This window comes from Anser cygnoides, chromosome Z (genome assembly GCF_040182565.1).
Source record: "Anser cygnoides isolate HZ-2024a breed goose chromosome Z, Taihu_goose_T2T_genome, whole genome shotgun sequence".
NCBI lineage: Eukaryota > Metazoa > Chordata > Aves > Anseriformes > Anatidae > Anser > Anser cygnoides.
In genome coordinates, this window is record NC_089912.1 from 37,312,053 (window position 1) to 37,329,663 (window position 17,611).

Below are 17,611 nucleotides of genomic sequence, written 5' to 3' on the forward strand. Positions count from 1 at the left end.
CCTACAAAAAGATAAAACAAAAGAAAAATCCCCTCAAAACAAACACACAAACAGCAACATTTGCTACTGTCTCATCAGAATATTGGAGGAAGTCTGTATGGCTCTAGTCTTTTTTTCTTCAATAGAAGAAAGCTTTGAAATTTCTACCTATGTATCCAGGTTTTAAACATGCATATTTACTGACTAAAATTAATAAAGTTTTGGTTTATTACTCACATTTTGGTGCTAAACGCATTTCTTTTTATGGCATCTACTCATGACTCTTGTTATAGTACTAATGCAGGAAGGGGTAATTTCACCTTTTATCCAATATTACTTCTTTCAGTTAATGTCCATATATTCTGAGTCTACCAAATCTATATGAAGTTACTTTCCAATCCACAGTCCCTCAGTGATAGATTTTTGTAAATAATCTTGAAACAAGAAATCTTTGTGCTACTGCTAATTTAATATCTTTTAGTGATTTTCTTTTATCACTAGGAGAATATCTAGAAGAGAAAGCCACCCTCCTTCAATTTAGGGGACCAAAGCACAATGGGAATTTCCTTATCGGAAGCCTTTCCCTTACTTATTCATATAATTAGCCTTTGTCTTCTGTATCAGGCTTATTAAGTTCACTGCTGTGTTTTGAAATGACGTCCTTGGAGCCTCCATAGAATTCATTATTACCTTTTTGCCTCTTCTTGTGGCCTGCAAATCCTACCCTTTCTCAGAGTTTTGAAATGACAACTTTTTTTTTTTTTTTCAAATTAATTTAAATGAATACATACCTATACCAAAATCCATTTTTAATATCTCAAAGTTTGATTACTCCCCTTCCTTCCACTTGGTTCTCTTGTGCATCAGAGGACTGCTTTTCCCTATTTACAGAGAAACAGAAAGTTTAATATTACTTCGGAAGTGAGAGTTGTTGGAAAAGTTGTTGGGCCCTCTGGTCAAAGCAAAAAGGAAGAGTTGGCATGACAGTCCTGTGTTTTGCTCATGTATCTTGACACAAAATAATAATAATAAACAGCAATAACAACAAAAGTCACAACCAACAACAAAAGAAAAAACAACAAGCTTTAAAATTTTAATGCTATTTTAATCTTTTGGTTAAAAAATCCTGGATATCCCCATTGAATTTTCATTTTGGAGGTGATACTTTTCCTTAGATTGAACTGTGTCTGAAAGGATGTTTGTGATTTAATGTTAAATCTTGATGAAAATGCTGAAAGAATGACTGTGAAGTCCTTCTTAAACTTTGAGGGGACTTTTAACTGAAGTATTTGAAATGAAGTGTAATTTTAAATGAAGCAAGGAAAACAAGGTCATTGTTTCTCTCTGAACAAATTGCAGGAATTTTTTGAACATATTGGAGTTAAGCAGAAAATTTCAGGGTAGCTGGATGTTTAACTTCATTATGCTCCTGTCTAACTACCAGTTAGTATTAGCTGTTCTGCATGAAATATTTTATGAATTTCGGTACCAGAGTAGCAGAAGTTTGCTATCTGTACCTGGCCTGGTAAGAGTTTGGAATAACTTATTTTGGGTTCATCAAAGAGCCCTATTTTATTTTAGTTTCTTAAAAATGTTTGAAAATATGAGCAAACAAAAGATATGGGCACAGAGACAACAGTGGCTGCATCCAGCCAACATATACTTGCCAGATGATAAGTAAGTTAGTCACCAGTGTGGCTTTGTATCTTGGATAATATCAACCTAAAACAATTTGGAGCAGTTTAGCCATGTCAGGTGCTAGGGTTATGGTCATACTCGTGCACTTCGCTAGTACTCTAAAAAGGCAGCTTGTATTTTTTCAATTTTAATCTTTTTGCTAGCTATCAGCAGATATCTAGCAACAGATTTTTCAAATCCTAAATTGAGCCCACTTGTTACACCCGTGTTGGTGTGGATAGCCATTCCTCTGGCTTAGCTAATGATTGCTGTTTCCTTGTATATTTCTGTTTGGATCTGCTATACTTCTTTTTTTTTCTTAATAGGTTGAAAAGCAGAGGTGGAAGGGAGAGGTCAGTATTGCCTACATACGCCTTCCAAAGGGTAGGAATTCTACCTTCATGCAAAATGGTTGGCCTGATCTCACAGAAGTAGTTGTTTAGATCTCCTCCTCTGCCATTATCTGCTGTGCTTATAATAATTATTCCCATTGACTGTAACAAAAACTTTTGTGGCATTTAATGATGCCACTTCCAGTCCTTTGCTGACTTGATCCACAGGCTGCTAGATGTTATCCACCTGCCAATATTGAACCCAATCTGATCATTCATAATAGAGAGTTTTATGCAATTTTCCACTCAGTTTGCCAAATTATTTGAAGGCATTTTTTGATATTGGAATGATATGGCAAATAGCAACAGGCTTACTGGTTTGTCTACATTCAAGGTGACAATATTTCTATTCAGATTCATCCAGATTTAACTGTCCTTGACTTGAAAACATCATTAAAGATTCTAAATTGCTCAGGAGAAGATACTGCTTCCAAAAGCTTAAAAATCTCAGTTGGGAATCCATCTGTGCCTGCAGCTTTTTTTCCTGTTGACAAATACTTAATTACCTGGCTAATTTTCTGATGCAGAATTTCTGTCTCCTGCCTAAGCTGCTACATTTAATCTGGGAGGGATTTTCCCCACCAAGACTGATGGAAGAGAGGTATTTCTCTAGATGGAAAAATATAATCTCTGTGCAACATATAAATTTAGTCTCGTGACCTCAATATAAGCTGATGGTTCTTTTTTCTTCTTCATTGTTGTTTTTGTTGTTGTATCTCAGAATTCTTAGCTGCAGTTGTTGCTTTCTGAACTGTCAAGTCTGTTTTATTATTTTGCCAAAGAAATCTCGCTCTGCGATTTGGGTAAGAGTTCTCATTATTTTTTGATGTTGAGCGGTTTTACTCTGCACATTTTTTTTGATTCATCAGTCGCTAATCAAATAGTCAAAAGCCATTTTTAATGACATCTGGGTGGTGATAGAACACATGAAACATGTTGTTGATTAAAGTGGTTGGTATCTAAAAATAACAATATGGACTTTATTCTGAAGCATAGATGAAGCCAGGATGGATAAACTGCAATGGAGTCATACTTAGTTCTTTAGGACTATAGTTTAGAACCTGCATGCAAGTGAAGATTATCAGGAATAAGCTAAAAGTAATTCATGAACAAGACACTATGAGTTATAGTATCTGGAGCATATGACTCTATTGCTATTTTTAGGCAGTGATTCTTCACAGACAAAATTCCACTGTCCTAAGCTCCGAAATTTGGGCACGTTATTTATAATTGTGGTGTCTCATCTTCTTCATGAGGAAAGGAAGCATCATAAAAAGGAAGAGTGAATTCTATTAAACTCAAAGGAGCGTTGTGAGCCTTGGTTATTTCATTAGAGTTTTGCAAAGCAGTCTGAAATCTTTGAGTAGAAGGTGCCACTAGAATGAAAACTAGAATGAAAACTATTCAGGCTGAGTTTTCGTTCTAGAGTTTGCATAGTCCATACTGAGAGAACAGTTTCATCAACACCTCATGATCTTACTGGAAAACAAACAAATAAAATGGGAAAAAAAAAAGGAAGAAGAAAAAAAAACTGAATAATTTTTTTTTAAACACATTAGCAAAAGGCAACATTAAAAATATGCAACATCAGAGATTAGTGGTCCCATTGCAGGCTTCCAGAGTTTTTGTAGATTCCATGAAATCTTTTGGGACTTTTGCAGGCCATGATATAGGAAAACTGGCACTGATCTGATTGTTGCTGCTACAGCTTCTGCCAACAATGGAGGGAGACAAATAAAGAAAACAAAACATACAGGCAAAGGTGCAGAAAACAAGGATTTGAAATTGCAAGGGGTGGGCAGGAGACAACCCTGGCAAAGAGACAGGTCTGCTCTACCTCCATCCTGTGGTATGATCTGTGTGGCTTTGGACAGAATTTAGTGAACTTCAAGTATTATTCAACCTTTTCTTCATTTCTCCTGTATCTCAGAGGTGTTTTGTACTGTGAGGGCTAGATCCAGGGATGGAAGGCATTGACTCAGAGCTAAAGGCAGTCTGTGCACAAGGGGATATGGGGACTCTCATTTTGTGCCCAAAGAAACCGTGGATGCAATTAAGATATTAAATTCAAGGAAACTGTATACATTAGCTGGAGGAGTTTAGTAAATAGTTAAAGGATCAGATAATCCTTCCTTTATTGCTGACTTACGTTAGCTCTTTACTTCCAGGTACAGTGTGCTTTTTTCTTTCAAACAATGTTTTCTAGATTATCTTCCTTGAAGTGGATTTAAGCAGTACCTGGCAACAACTCTTTTGTATTTTCTAGTAGCTCCAGCTTTGCTTTCCAGGCTTGTGGCTCATCTACAGTGTAAAGAGTCCCACGGCAGGAAGGCAGCAGAAGGAGAAAGGAGGTCAATGGGCAACCCTTGCCTCCAAGGTGAGCGTGTGATCATCGCAGCACCAAACCTACCCCTTTCCTTCTCTCTACATGCAGATCGGGATTAGTCCCTGGCAGTAGTACCTGGGGTGCTGCAGTTAGAGCTACATGTCTGTAAACCACAGCATGGCAAAGATGCCTGCATGTGCATGCAGATTATGTGGAAATTATATCCCTTCCTCATCCTCATCTTTTACTCAGGTTCCACCTGGGGAGAGGCTGCCACTGCTTTCCAAACTGTTATAAACCAAGCAAAACCAAATTTCAGGTGAGACCTCCTTCTTTGGCTTTGGTTCAAAACTATAAAGTGGAAAACTCCTTTCCAGAGGTCTATGCAAACGTCTGGCTCTTTAAGTTGGTCTGAACTAACTACTGTTGCCCTTGCTTTAAAGAAAATGTCATAAGTTGTTTAAAGAAGAAAAAGAAAGAAATTTCCCAAGAAAAGCATAAACATTCGCAGTGCTGCTCAGCAGAAATATGCTGTGGCCTCTTTCCACCGGGAAGGCAGAGGAAATTGGGATTTCACCCCTCTGACCTCTTTTAGGAAAAAAATACATATAACTTCAAATAACTACGTTTTGGTGTCAGCGTTCAACAGAGTTCCAAAAAAAAAGAGAGATGAAGTCTCCTTTCCCCTTCCTCTTGAGCACAGAACAGGAAAAAATCTAGTATTATCATGTCATCTTTGTACAAGAGAGAACTATTTTTAATTTTCTGAACTTCCATCTTGTAAGCATGGAAATACAACAGCTTCTTTAAAAAACCCAGCAGGGATTTTTCTGAATGTGCACAACACAGGGTCAGCTAACAGGAACAAAAAATAATAATAAAAAAAAAAAATAAAAAAAATTCTGCTAGCACAGTCATAGCTGTATCTTAAAATCTAGATGCTAAACAGACACGTGTGTTCAACCAAGCATCTTGTCCATGCTGCTTGTTCTTAAGGTACAAACAGTACAAGCAGCAACTCAGTGAGATTCTAGTTCCAGATGAGCAACTGGGTTCTGCCAAAATAGAAATATACTGTTAATTTTCCTCGGTGACAGCACTGCCACATCGTCATCCTACATGACATCCGATCATATCCGGTTGGACTTAATGCTTTAAAGTACTAGACATCAATGAAAACAAAGACAGGGGTAGCAGTGGAGGGCGTTTGACAGCAGGATGGCACCACTCCAAGCTCTCAAGGCAAGTCCCTGGCAAATAGTAAGCAATTTTGTTGGAAGAGCAGTGAGCAGAACGGCCCTGAGGCATGCATTTATCCTGAGGAGGTGCATTGCAGCAAATGGGTGTGGGGCCGTTGTGGATGATGCTGCCCTGGTGGGAGAGGAAGACCCCAAGTCCGTGTGTCCTCCAAGAGTGGAGCAGCACAAGGGAGAGCACTGGTGGGGAAAGGAACAGGGCAGAGAAATGGGAAGCAGTGGGAGGTCTTTATTGATGTGACACAAGTGCCTCCGTGGCTTGGAGTTGTCCTGAAGGTGGCTGGGGGCAAGGGATGGCCACACCAGAACAAGCATGATGTCAACGCTTGTCTGATTTGTGAAAAGTCCAGAGCACTGGGATCCCCTCCTAGGCCTCAGGATGGGGTTTGTCTAATGATGTTAATCTGCTGGTACACAGCAAGGTGTAACCCCCAACCTTCTTCTGAAGGTGTCCTACATGTACATGGTATGATTTGAGACCAAAACCCCTTTTACAGTGGAGTTGTCAGCAACCCGTTTACTGTTGTAAATCAGGTCAAATCTGGAAAGATTAGTCATCCTTCTGTGTCTGATGTGTCTCTTCTGTATTTTATAGTATGTAACTGTGGGTGCTTTAAAAGAGCATGTGAATTACAGGTATGTGATTGGGAGTCTGCCCTCCCTTAGTAAAGATGTCAGTCACCTCCTGACTCAACCTTAAGCTTCAAAATAGCCTATAAGGTCATAGAAAAGCCACAGAACTCAGGATTTTTGCTGAAAATAGAGTCCTTATGTCTTTTTCCAATATGGATGTCTTTTAAATAAAAGCTAGTGGCAACAATTACAATTGAACGGCTGTGTCACAAGCTCGACGGTACCACAAACCACAAATAATAATCCTAGAGAATAAGGGAGGATAATAATCCTTTCTATGCATTTCTTTCTGCTTTCCCTTTGTGGACTGATGTCATCATTATGAATTGTCAGTTCCTGGGATCACAGCTAACGCTCTGGTGGTTTTGTTAGAAAGATAATTCATGTAGTGGCAGAAGCTAATTGTTCTTCGGATTTGTCCTTCACTGTAGAATTTTATGAATAAGTTTATAAGTGAATTTGAACCTTATCTGAGCCTTTTGGGTTTGTCCCCTGGTGCCACTAGCTTTATTCCCAGGTTAAATCATCCATCTAATAAAAGTCCCTGCTTCCAGAATTAGCTAAGGGGCACTAAGAGGAGCATTTGACACTGAAAATGTAGAAGTAAAAGTACAGTAGTGGCAGCCTTAGGTTTCAGAAATGCTTTCATTGTGTTACCGTCAGCTTTTCCAAAAGCTGCCGTAGCCTCTGGTGACCTGTCTGCAAACACTTCCATTACAAAGAATAATAGGTGAGGCCATCCTTTGTCAGTTCTCTTTCAATATGTGCTTATGAAAATAGCAGAATATCTCATCAGACAAAAGAAAAGCAGGGAGAAATATAAAGGAATGTTACCAATAGGCAACAGTGTAATTGTTGGATGGGGATGATACTGCTTATAATTCTGATATTTCTGTAGTTGTCTTCAATCCCAGCAGCCTCATTTTCAGCAGGATCTGAACCTAATGCTATTCAACAGTTTTCCCTTTAGTATACGAGGTAATTTACCATTTCAGTTGGCCTTGCAGTGACTGAAATATTTAGGGGATTTGTGTAGTGACAGAAATAGATAAGATGTTTGAGGCAAATGGCTTAGCTCTGTTTAGGAAAATCTCCATGGGATTTAAAGGAATGCTCTGATGTAATACAATTGGTGGTTTTATTAAAATTCTTTCTGAGTAACATCTATGGTAAAAGTATATCCTATTCCCACTGTGAAGTCCTTTCTAACCCCTTTCTTCCCGCGCCCCGCTTCCCCCTTCCTCCCCCTTCCCCTCCTCGCCCCCCCCCCCCGACTTCTAGTATCACTCCTGAATGAAAAATTGAGTTAGAAACCTGACTAAAGCTGTAAATAGCACAACAACAACAATGAATACAGAAATGGTTTGGAAGTCTATTTATTATCTTTGTTGATATTTGTCTGTAGATGTGAAAATCACCTATAACCAGATCCTCCTGTGTAAGCTGAAGCTTAAAGCAGTTTCATGCATTTGTTTAAAAAATAAACAACGAAACACCAAGCCTGTAAGCATGTTAGAAACAGATTATCTGATTGCTTACATACCATTTCTACATTGCTAAATAACAGTATGTAAATGAGAGTAATAATACTGATAGGCTATGTAGTACCCTGTGTCCAAGTATACCTCTGTGTATGCACAAATATAAACATAAATATGAAAATATCTGTCTTCACTGATACGAAGCTTGACAGCATATACACAGTGGTAAAAAATTATTATGAAGGATGCACTCTAAAGCACTCAGAAAGCTAAGAAATACCAAAAACTGAACGTTGCTGGGGCAACCTTGATTTGGTTTCCTGGTGTGTCTTTGCTGCAACTGAAGCTGTTTGGGAATTTTCAATATAATGTTTTAGTCAGAAAATTCCAATCTATAAAAATCAAGACACTCATGAACGCATTCCAGTTTTTACAAAACTTTTCTCAAGTCCAGACTGGAAGCTTTATGATGAGAGATTTAAGTTAGGGCTGCGTCAGAATAGTTGTGTGAACCTGGCTCATTCCAGGAGAGAGCCCTAATTAGGTGTCTTCCAGGTGACTTCCCAGGCTCGGGCACTATTTTATTTCTCTGTATTTCCTTGGTTTCTGTTTTGAGGCTGCAGGACCATATTGTAGAAGTGCTGAATGCTCACAGCTGCAGCTGTAGTCAATGGAAACTGAGCTTAGAAAATACAATGCTAAATAATCATAAAAAAAACAGGTTGCATGCATTTGAAATTGCTTACCAACTTTGAATATCTCTGCCTCTCTTCTCAATCTATGAAATCATTCATTAACATTTGTGTATCACTCCAGCACTATTATGGTAAGCACCACAGAAAAGCCCTTGAGGTAATTTTATACTCTTTTTCTTTCAGAGAGAGCTTGAATAGTGTTCGATGAATAAGGCATTAGGCAACAGTGTACTGAACAAGAAGAGAATAAAATATTAAACACCTACATGGCACTGTCCTTCCCAAGTAATTGAATGAGGCAGAAGTCCTGTGTTAAGAAACTTGCATGTGACTGTGTTGCCATACATGATGACAATAAATATATAAAACAGAGGTTGAATTAAGGTTGCACAGGCAGTCTTACTGTTGGGATTTCCTACATCCTGAATGCTTAACTTTGTCTTCTTTTAGCAGAACAGCATTAAGGTGGGATTTCTGTGGGTAACACGTGTAATTTACAGAGAGAGTATGTGCCAACTTTTTTCAACAGAAAGATTTTATTGGGATGCATTTGGTTGACCTCATTATTTCTAAAGAGTCAGTAACTGGAATTATATTTAATTAATATGTTTACAAAAGTTAAGTACATTGATCTGTGCAGGAGAAGCAATAATTTCACCATTGATAGGTTGTCAAGGCCTCAAATGAAAGTTCAGAAAAAATACTTCTTGTGCACAAGCATAGGCCTTGCACAAGCATAGGCCATACTTAATGCTTCTTCATTACCCAGCTGCTGGAAATCTGAATCAGCTGTGGCCTTCTTACCACTACTGCAGCGGGACTCATGGTGAAGGTAGGAACAGATGAGCAAGAGGTGAGGATTGTCCAGTGAGTGAAGGTGTCTTTTAAAGTCAGAAGTCAGAGGTTCACTCTCTAAGGTCTGCAACCTACCTGGGAACATCTCATCACTGATGAGTTCTGGACAAATGTGTTGTGCCTCTGGATCTTCTGGACTTACAACACAATCTCTTGATGTTTAGTAAGTGGTCATTCTTTCCTTTCTTTTTTTTTTTCCTGTTTAAAAAAATAAATAAATAAATCCCCTTCCTATCACTTACGAGGAACAATAGATCAACTTCTAAATGTACCTCTTCAGTGCACTGGTGGGACAGGGGTCAAAAGAAAAAAGTACAGAAATTGTTCCTGTAAATCCACTCTGCACTGGAAGAAAAAAACCTTCCCTCTTTCCAGAGTATGCAGCCATAGTTTCCTTCACAGCTCTTACAATATAGCTTCTGGGAAGCCCATACAGTTAATTCTTCTCCAGTATGCCCAGTCCCCTCCATCCAGAGGATCAAAAACCTAACTGATGGGGTTTTTCTCCAAGAACACAGCTTTATGCCAGCCAACACCAGAATGCTATTCTTTCTTCAATTTCCTTAGAAAATTCCTGCCAGAAGATTCCTGCCAGAAGATGGGCAATCAGTGTTTAGACCTTTAGGGGGAATGAAAACAGAGGAGAGAGTGAAATAGTGTTATGAGTAGCATTACCTTCAGTACCGTAGGGAATGCTCTCCAGAGCAAACAGATATTTATATGAAACTGCTATTACAGGCTATGAAATGCTCCTGTCACCTCAAAGTAAATATGTTTAAGAATGAACTGTCTTTGTTCAATGGAGATCTATTGTATAAGGCAAGCAGGCATTTCCTTGCCTTCTGTAAAGGCGTAGGTTATACATTACCCTCTCTGGAATGTCCATGAGAAAGTTACTTAATACTTTGAGCAGTACTTAACAGGGAAAGGGAAGGCAACTGTTATCACTTGGGCTCCCCTTGGGGGATGCTGTGATGATAACCTTCCTGTTTAAATTTGGGAAATACATAGTGCACAAATGAATGAGCTTCATTGTCTTTGAAGTTTCCTATGTGAGTCACGGTGAAGATTCTACATAATTACATTAAAATTACGGGGACAGGAATCAGCATGCAAACAGGCTACGGGCAAACATATAGTTACGTGATTCTATCAGCTATACAAATGAAAATTAGCTCCCTTTCCATACTACTTGCCATGCTCTCCGTAAGTGTTACATAAGTTAGTGATAATATCTAAATATGTTTTCAGAACTTAGAAAAAATCCTGCCAGGAGAATAAATCAGTGTAAAAGCCTTACAGGAAATTTGCTGAAAGCCAGTATTAGTAATTCATTTAACGTCAAACCTACCAAGCATGCCTATTTTGGGGGCCAAAAACAGAAGTTTAAGCCAAGCACTCTAGCAAGAGTGTTTTTCCGTCACTGTTCAGACAACTTGCATTGGCTCATAACTTCGTTTTCACATTGCCAGCGTAGCGTGGAGACACATTAAACAGACAGCAGTGAGAGAGCTGGCAGAGGGGCTGGGAAGTCAAGAGGTATTTAGGAAAGGCTTTCTAAAGGAACAAAGATACAAATACTGCTGATAAACTTCAGAGCTTGTCTAATGTGCAGTGGTGCTACAAGGAAGCTGAGCAAATTCAGATAGCGCTATGTGCTCTCTTACACACTTGCACTCCTGACTAACCTGGCTGTTAGATGACTATTAAATGTAATGTATTAAATGCTGTATTAAGTACAGCAAACAGAAGCTTCCTTCATTTCAGCTGATGTTTGAGGGGAGTGCAAGACTTATTGTAACTATAAGAGAATTTCTGAAGCTTGTTGCTCTGTCAGCCCAAGCATTTCTCTCTGTGGAGGCCAGGGAGGAGAGGGGAGAGGGAAGGAAGTCTTGCAGAACAACCTGAGAACAAGTTTCAACACTGACCACTGCCTGCTAGTCCTTTTATTTATTGCTGTTCTCTTTTCTTTGTTATGAAAGGAAGTCCAAGTCTTTCCCCATGGTAAAGTACACTGTGTTTAGCGATGGGCAACTGAAACGTATACTAAATGGACATTGTTAAAAAAATAAATAAATCAGTTTTTGGTGTTCTAGGTCTTCTCTCAAATGCAAGCAGAATGGCAAACACTAAAGGATGAAGTACATAAGCATTCTTGTTTTATCTTATAGGTGTTTATTAATAAATATTTCATGAATTTCTATTTAATTTCTCTAAAATGTCAGCAGATTGATTAGACAGGCTTTCAAAGTGCAGATGGGTTTCTTCCCTAAAATGACTTCTAACTCTGCTCTCCTTAATTTGGGGTTGCCCCTGCTGCAGAATCAGCATGACCAGAATCTGTAAGTTGGAGTGGCTAAAGCCAGCGTCCCCGAGTCCATATTTAGGCATCCAAAGAAATGGTCTGATTTCCAAAACTGCTGAGCAGCCAACAGCCCTAATTGGAGTCCATGGGAACTGTTGGATGCTCAGCACATTTGAAAAATCAGGTCACTTATGTAAGCAACTAATTGTTGCTGTAAGAGCCCGACTTTGGCACCTAGTTTTACAAGAGCTCGATGTCACTTTGCCCAGAAACCCTTCAAAGCCAGGCATCTGGCCTGCACTCATCGCTAACCAGCGTGGAGGCCCTGATTGCTGCTTGTGTTTTGGAAACTGTCCCAGGCAGACAGGGATGCACCCCAACTCTTTTTTCAAGATGCCTCAGGGAGGTGCCTGAGCTGCTGTCTGTCAGTCTGGAGGCAGCAGCCCAGCCTGCCTGTGGCTGTCGCTCTGCCGGCCACTGGGGTGGCTCAGGGGCCATGTTCTCAGCCCTCTTGATTGCCTTGGAGAGACCTGGGCCACCAGATGCCACTGGCAGAGCCTCAGCTGAGTGTCTGATGCGAGAGGGGACATTCCTAAGTGTCCACTATCATATGCTCCCCATTAAAAAGTGTTGTTGGAAACAGAGGATTTATTCTGTTCCCGTTTAAAACCCATGGAAAAAGACCCTGTTCTTGGCTAAAGCATCGTTGCCTCTATGCCAGCAGAGATCAGTCTTCGGCCCAGTGCAGTGTACTGCTTTCCGAAAAGCATTAAGCAAGTACAGGACAAACAGTGCCATGAACTATTTTAGTGCTAAAATGAACTTTGTGTAGTAAACATGGAGAGGCTTAAGTTCACTTAGCACCTAAGTGTGTAGGTTTGCAGAAGTTCTTATAAATCCATATTGCACAACAAGCTCAGTGTGACTGTCATCCTAAAGTAATAGATATTCTTGAACATTGTGAAACATAAATAGGTGTCGTAGTCTGACTTTCCACATCAGCAAGGATCAGTGCAGAGTGTTTTCCCCTTTGTTCTTATGTTTAAAATAGTACACAACAAATGTAAGCAAGTTTCTTAACTCCTGGGTAGGGTCTGGTTTCCTAACTCCTGGAGCCGGGCCAGGTTCTAATCTCGGGCACACAGCATGCATAATCATGTATCTCCACAGACATTTCCAGGTACACGGTACTGCTTATAATTCATCCAAGATTACAATCTGACCTGTGAAGAACATTCTGGAAGTGGAGGATACAGGACAAACAAGTCATGCGAAGGAACAAAAGCAGCATCGCTCCATGGGCTGCCCTGAGGCCTGCACCCCGTGAGCCCTGGGAGCTGCTCGCAATAACAGGCCTTGAGTGACAATCGGCAATTTTCAGAAATAGTGCCTTTATGAAAATGCTCTAGTATTATGAAATATTTGCATCCCTTTCATTAAAGCATCCCCACAACCTTTAGAAAGTAGGGCAGGCTGACGGGAATCATTCAAAGAAAAGCCTCACTGGGTGTAACTTCAACACCGTCACTTTTAAATTACAAAATTAGTTGTCTTTGTTTAACTTAATTTAGCAGGGACTGGGAATAGCAGCTTGATTGTCAGCCCCACAGATGCAAGTCGTGTCCTTGGCTTTAGGTGAAGTTCAGGGTAACTGCAGCTGGCCCACGTCCAGCAGGCTCTGTCGCTGCCCTTCAGCCTGAGCTTGACACTGTCCTCCAGCACCCAGATGATGGATGTGCCCAAGTCCTTTTCTGCTACCTCTGAGAAGGTGCAAGTTGCATATTAAACTCACAACATTTAGCATTTCTGTCATGCCACACATCTTCAAAGCACTTTTCAAGGAGCAGGATGAGTCATACATCTGCCCCAGGGTGGGACAGGGCTGCAAGGCATTTCATCCACCAGGTCCCTGAGGTGGAGCCAGAATGGGCTGCAGCTCTGACACACATGCAAGCATAAGAAGTACAACAGATCCAGTGATCTTTCTGCCAAACTGTGCATTGGATCAGCTCACTGAACCAATACAGGGACTAATCCACCATCTGTCCAAGCTGCTTACTGGCCAGCACTGTAACTCCCAAGAGCGAGGTGGGATATGAGCAGGAGCAAGGAAATAATCTGGGGAGGGTGGTTGAGGAGCAGGAGTTCCTTTCAGCAAATCTCCTGGTTGCATTCGATTGGCTATGGTGTGAAACTACACGTTGAGCAAAGTGTGTGTACATGTACAGCCAGATGCCTTCACTGTTTCTCCTGCACCGATCCCTTCCCGTTGGTGAGATGCACTCATCTCAATAGGGCAAGCACTGCACCTTTCTAATTCAGCTCCCATGTCTCTATTAAAATATTATTCCTAATACTATTAAAGTATTACTTCTATTATTAGGCACTCAAGGAGACACTGCATTTGCAGTACACTGTTGAAAATCGGTAATGTTAATACATCAGCACAGAGAAGAAATGAGGCAATAAATTACGTAGGATTTATACAGTCAGCCCTACAAGCTGAATCACATTTGTTGATGTTTTGATAGAAAATACCTTGCAGTTGACAAGCTGCATTTAGAGTACAAGTTAGTTCCTGTGGCTTATGGGTAGTTGTTGGTATGAAACTTTCCTCCTTTAATGTCTTAAAATATTTAAGTTGTAGGAGGTAGAATTTGGTATTTCATCACTGTTCACCTTTTTCCTTTCCCATTCCAAAAAGCAGCCTCCCCCAACTAATTTATTGACTGTTTTACAGAGTTGCAGTCTGTTCTTTTCTGGAGAGCTGTGGATGGATTTTGCTTAAAGGAATGAAGACAGAAATGTGTGTTTGTGCTTTCTGCTGCACACAGACGTAAGCCTACTCCCCCTTCCTTTCCTTCCTTGTGGCACATACTGTCATTGTGAGATGACGCAGAAGTGCATCACGGTGGAGTATCATGACTTGTCAGGACAGGCACCACCTCTTGCTTTGCTTTAACGCCTGGTCCTCGTGAAATGAAACTTAAAAGTTGACTTACTGATGGCAGCTAGTAAATATTACTGGGAGTCAAAGTTACAGATAGAAAGCTGGCAAGAGGAACCACTCACCTACTCAATATCAAAGAGTTGTGCCTGTGCCAACGGCAGTGAGACGGTGCCAGAGAAAATGTGTTGCAGTAACATTACACATTGCCTTTCTGTGCAAAAATACTGGACCAAATTCAGCCTTTGGTGTAAGCAAAGGCAATTCTGTGAACAGTTCTGGTACTGCACCTACCTGTTTACAGCCATTTGGCCTACAACAATGTGTTTATATTGTGTTAAGTGATTAAGAGCATTTTGCTTAACATGATGCAAACAAAGGAAATTCAGTACTGGGGGCAACGGCATAACTGTCACCCACATTGCTGGGGCTTGGGTGTTAATTGAGAAAAAATTGCCAGTCTGAACTCAGAAATAGAAAGGGCAGAGCAAAGCACACGGGAGCAGAGCCCTTTTCCAGCCGAGAACTGCCCTGACTGCCAGGGTATGGGGAAGATCATGGTTCCCTTCAGCTGATTCTGCCTTTCCCAACAGGACCCAGAAGGGAGAGCATATGCGACTTCTTTTTAAAGGATCTCAAAGTATGTTACCAAGCATGCATGCACCCCCCCCAGCCCCCCTTCCCCAGGCAGCTGCTCTCACCCATCCTCCCTGCAGCCTGATGGGCTACAGGCTCTTCCCTTCTAGCTGCAGGCGGCTTAATGAAGCCAAGACTGGGTTTTGCCCTCAATGTTGTCTATTTCCAGCTCTGCTTTGTACTATAGCTTGTTTTTCCTTAAAATGTGGCTTTCTTAAACCAGATAAAAACATTATCATGGAAAACAATGTGGCAAGCCAGGAGGGCTGCAAACTGGTTAAACCTGAATGTAAACTGTTCTGTAACGAACATTGTTGGTATGTGGGCAATAACCCTGAATAATGTCATTAATTAGTTGTATGCCAGTAACTGTTTTTAAAGGGCATGCTATTTACACTGTAGGCAGTTTAACATGTAATTACATGCTAAGCATGTGTGTTATTTTATCATCATGAACTCTGTGAACGCGGGACAAAATATACATTATAAAGACAGGTGATCTGATTATATTACAGCTAAGATTAAACTTTTTTGTAGTCTCTTAGAATTAAAATGCATGCATTTTGTTCAAAGCTGATTGTCCAAAACAACCACCATTTTTCCTCCATTTCCCACACTATTTTAGAACAAAGCTATACCGCACACACAGCCAGGGAAAACTATAGGTATTTACTGTTCATAAAAAAGTTCACTAGAAAAGAGAATATGAAAAAGAAATAATGCCTTCAAACCTGCACAAATAATTCATGCTACTACAGCTGTTGGTGTTGGTGTAAGACTACTTGCTTGTTTATTGCAGGCTGTCACTACTAGTCACAACTGAGGTTGTTTTGATGACCTTACTGTGAATTTCTATTAGTACATATTGAACTTTGAATCTTAAGGGTTTCTAATATTTGTATTGGGGATAATTGCAATATTCTTGTAATGCTTATTTTGTCTACATTTTTAATCTATGCTCTCTGTCATAACTGTATTGTTAATATAGTTTTGGCCTGGGAATAATATACAGTAGGTATAATGAAGTAACGGGTTGACAGCTTTGCATTAAGATTATGTATTACAATTTGATATCTGCACTGAGAGAGCTAATGGCAGTGCTGGATCTGGAATTGTTAATACCATGCTGAGCACACCTTGGGCATGTATTTGCACAGCAAGTGCCAAAATGTGTTGATATTGGCCTTCAGAATGAATGAAGAGCCAGAAGAAGGGACACAGTGAAAATTAACACAGCAAAGGAAAAAGGATTAAATGAAGTGACAAGATGGCTTTGTGCAATGCTGTTAGAGAACTCCAAAGAGGGGAAACTGAGGCAGAAGTTAGTCTCAGCACCAGTGGAAGAAAATCTCTGCTAGAATAATCTTAGTTTGTTATTCCAGAGAATGTGTTGTATGGCACTCAGTTCACCCTGGCGAGTCATTCATACTGGGAAGTTATCACCACTGTAGTATCCTCACAGGCAAGCTTTTCATCTAGGTCGGATTGTGATGCCCTTACTCACTGAGGAGTATATCAAGGCCTGGTCCCTTATCAAACCTGCTAGTGGTTATGGGGCTCATACAACATTCACATTTGATTAGTATGTCTTCTTCTGCAAGCACTAATCAGCCACTCACTTTTTGCTGAGAGGGCACTTCCCATCCTTTCTGTAACATAGGAGAGGGGGTAGTGAGACATAAGCCAAGAAGCTTCAGCCTTAAAGACAATCTCTTGTGCTCCTCTGCACCTCACGATCTTGTTAAGCAATGAATCTCACTTCAAAAAAAAAAATAAAAAAGGAAAATGGCAACTTTTTATCTCTTTTTCTGTTTTATAGTAACATGTTATGGTGGGAGTTAGAAAGTTATGTCTCAACAGCTGTTGGCTTCATTCTCTCCCACTTTGCCATGCTGCCTCTCAGAATAAAGAGCCCAGCTCACGGCACAGGATAGGCTTCTAACCTTACACTGGTTAGATGGTGCATAGTGGTTTATAAATTGCCATTTTCATGTGTGACTTTTTATCTGAAATGATAAGATCTGTGGATTGAAGGAAGTTTTTTTCTGATTTTAGTTTTGTGCAGTCTACCGAAACCCATAAATGTGTCTAAGCCTTAAATTGTAACCTATTTCCAGAGCCAAGGAAAGAACCCAGGAAATCCTGAAAATTAATACTTGAATTTCCAAAGGGTGTTGCACTTGGAAAGATGCTTTACAGCAGACAATGGCATGACCTTCTCCACCACTTCCTCTGCTGGCAGAGTATAAGAGACCTATGCAACACATTCCTTGTTGTCCTTCCAAAGCCATGTTGAATTAAAAAAAAAAAATAAAAAAAAAAATGTGCAAACATCAGGAATCTAATATATACTCCTGTGATGTAAATATTGCACTAGGGAAGTGAATTTGTACATACATCTACAGCTGTTGGTATTTGGGCTGATGAGA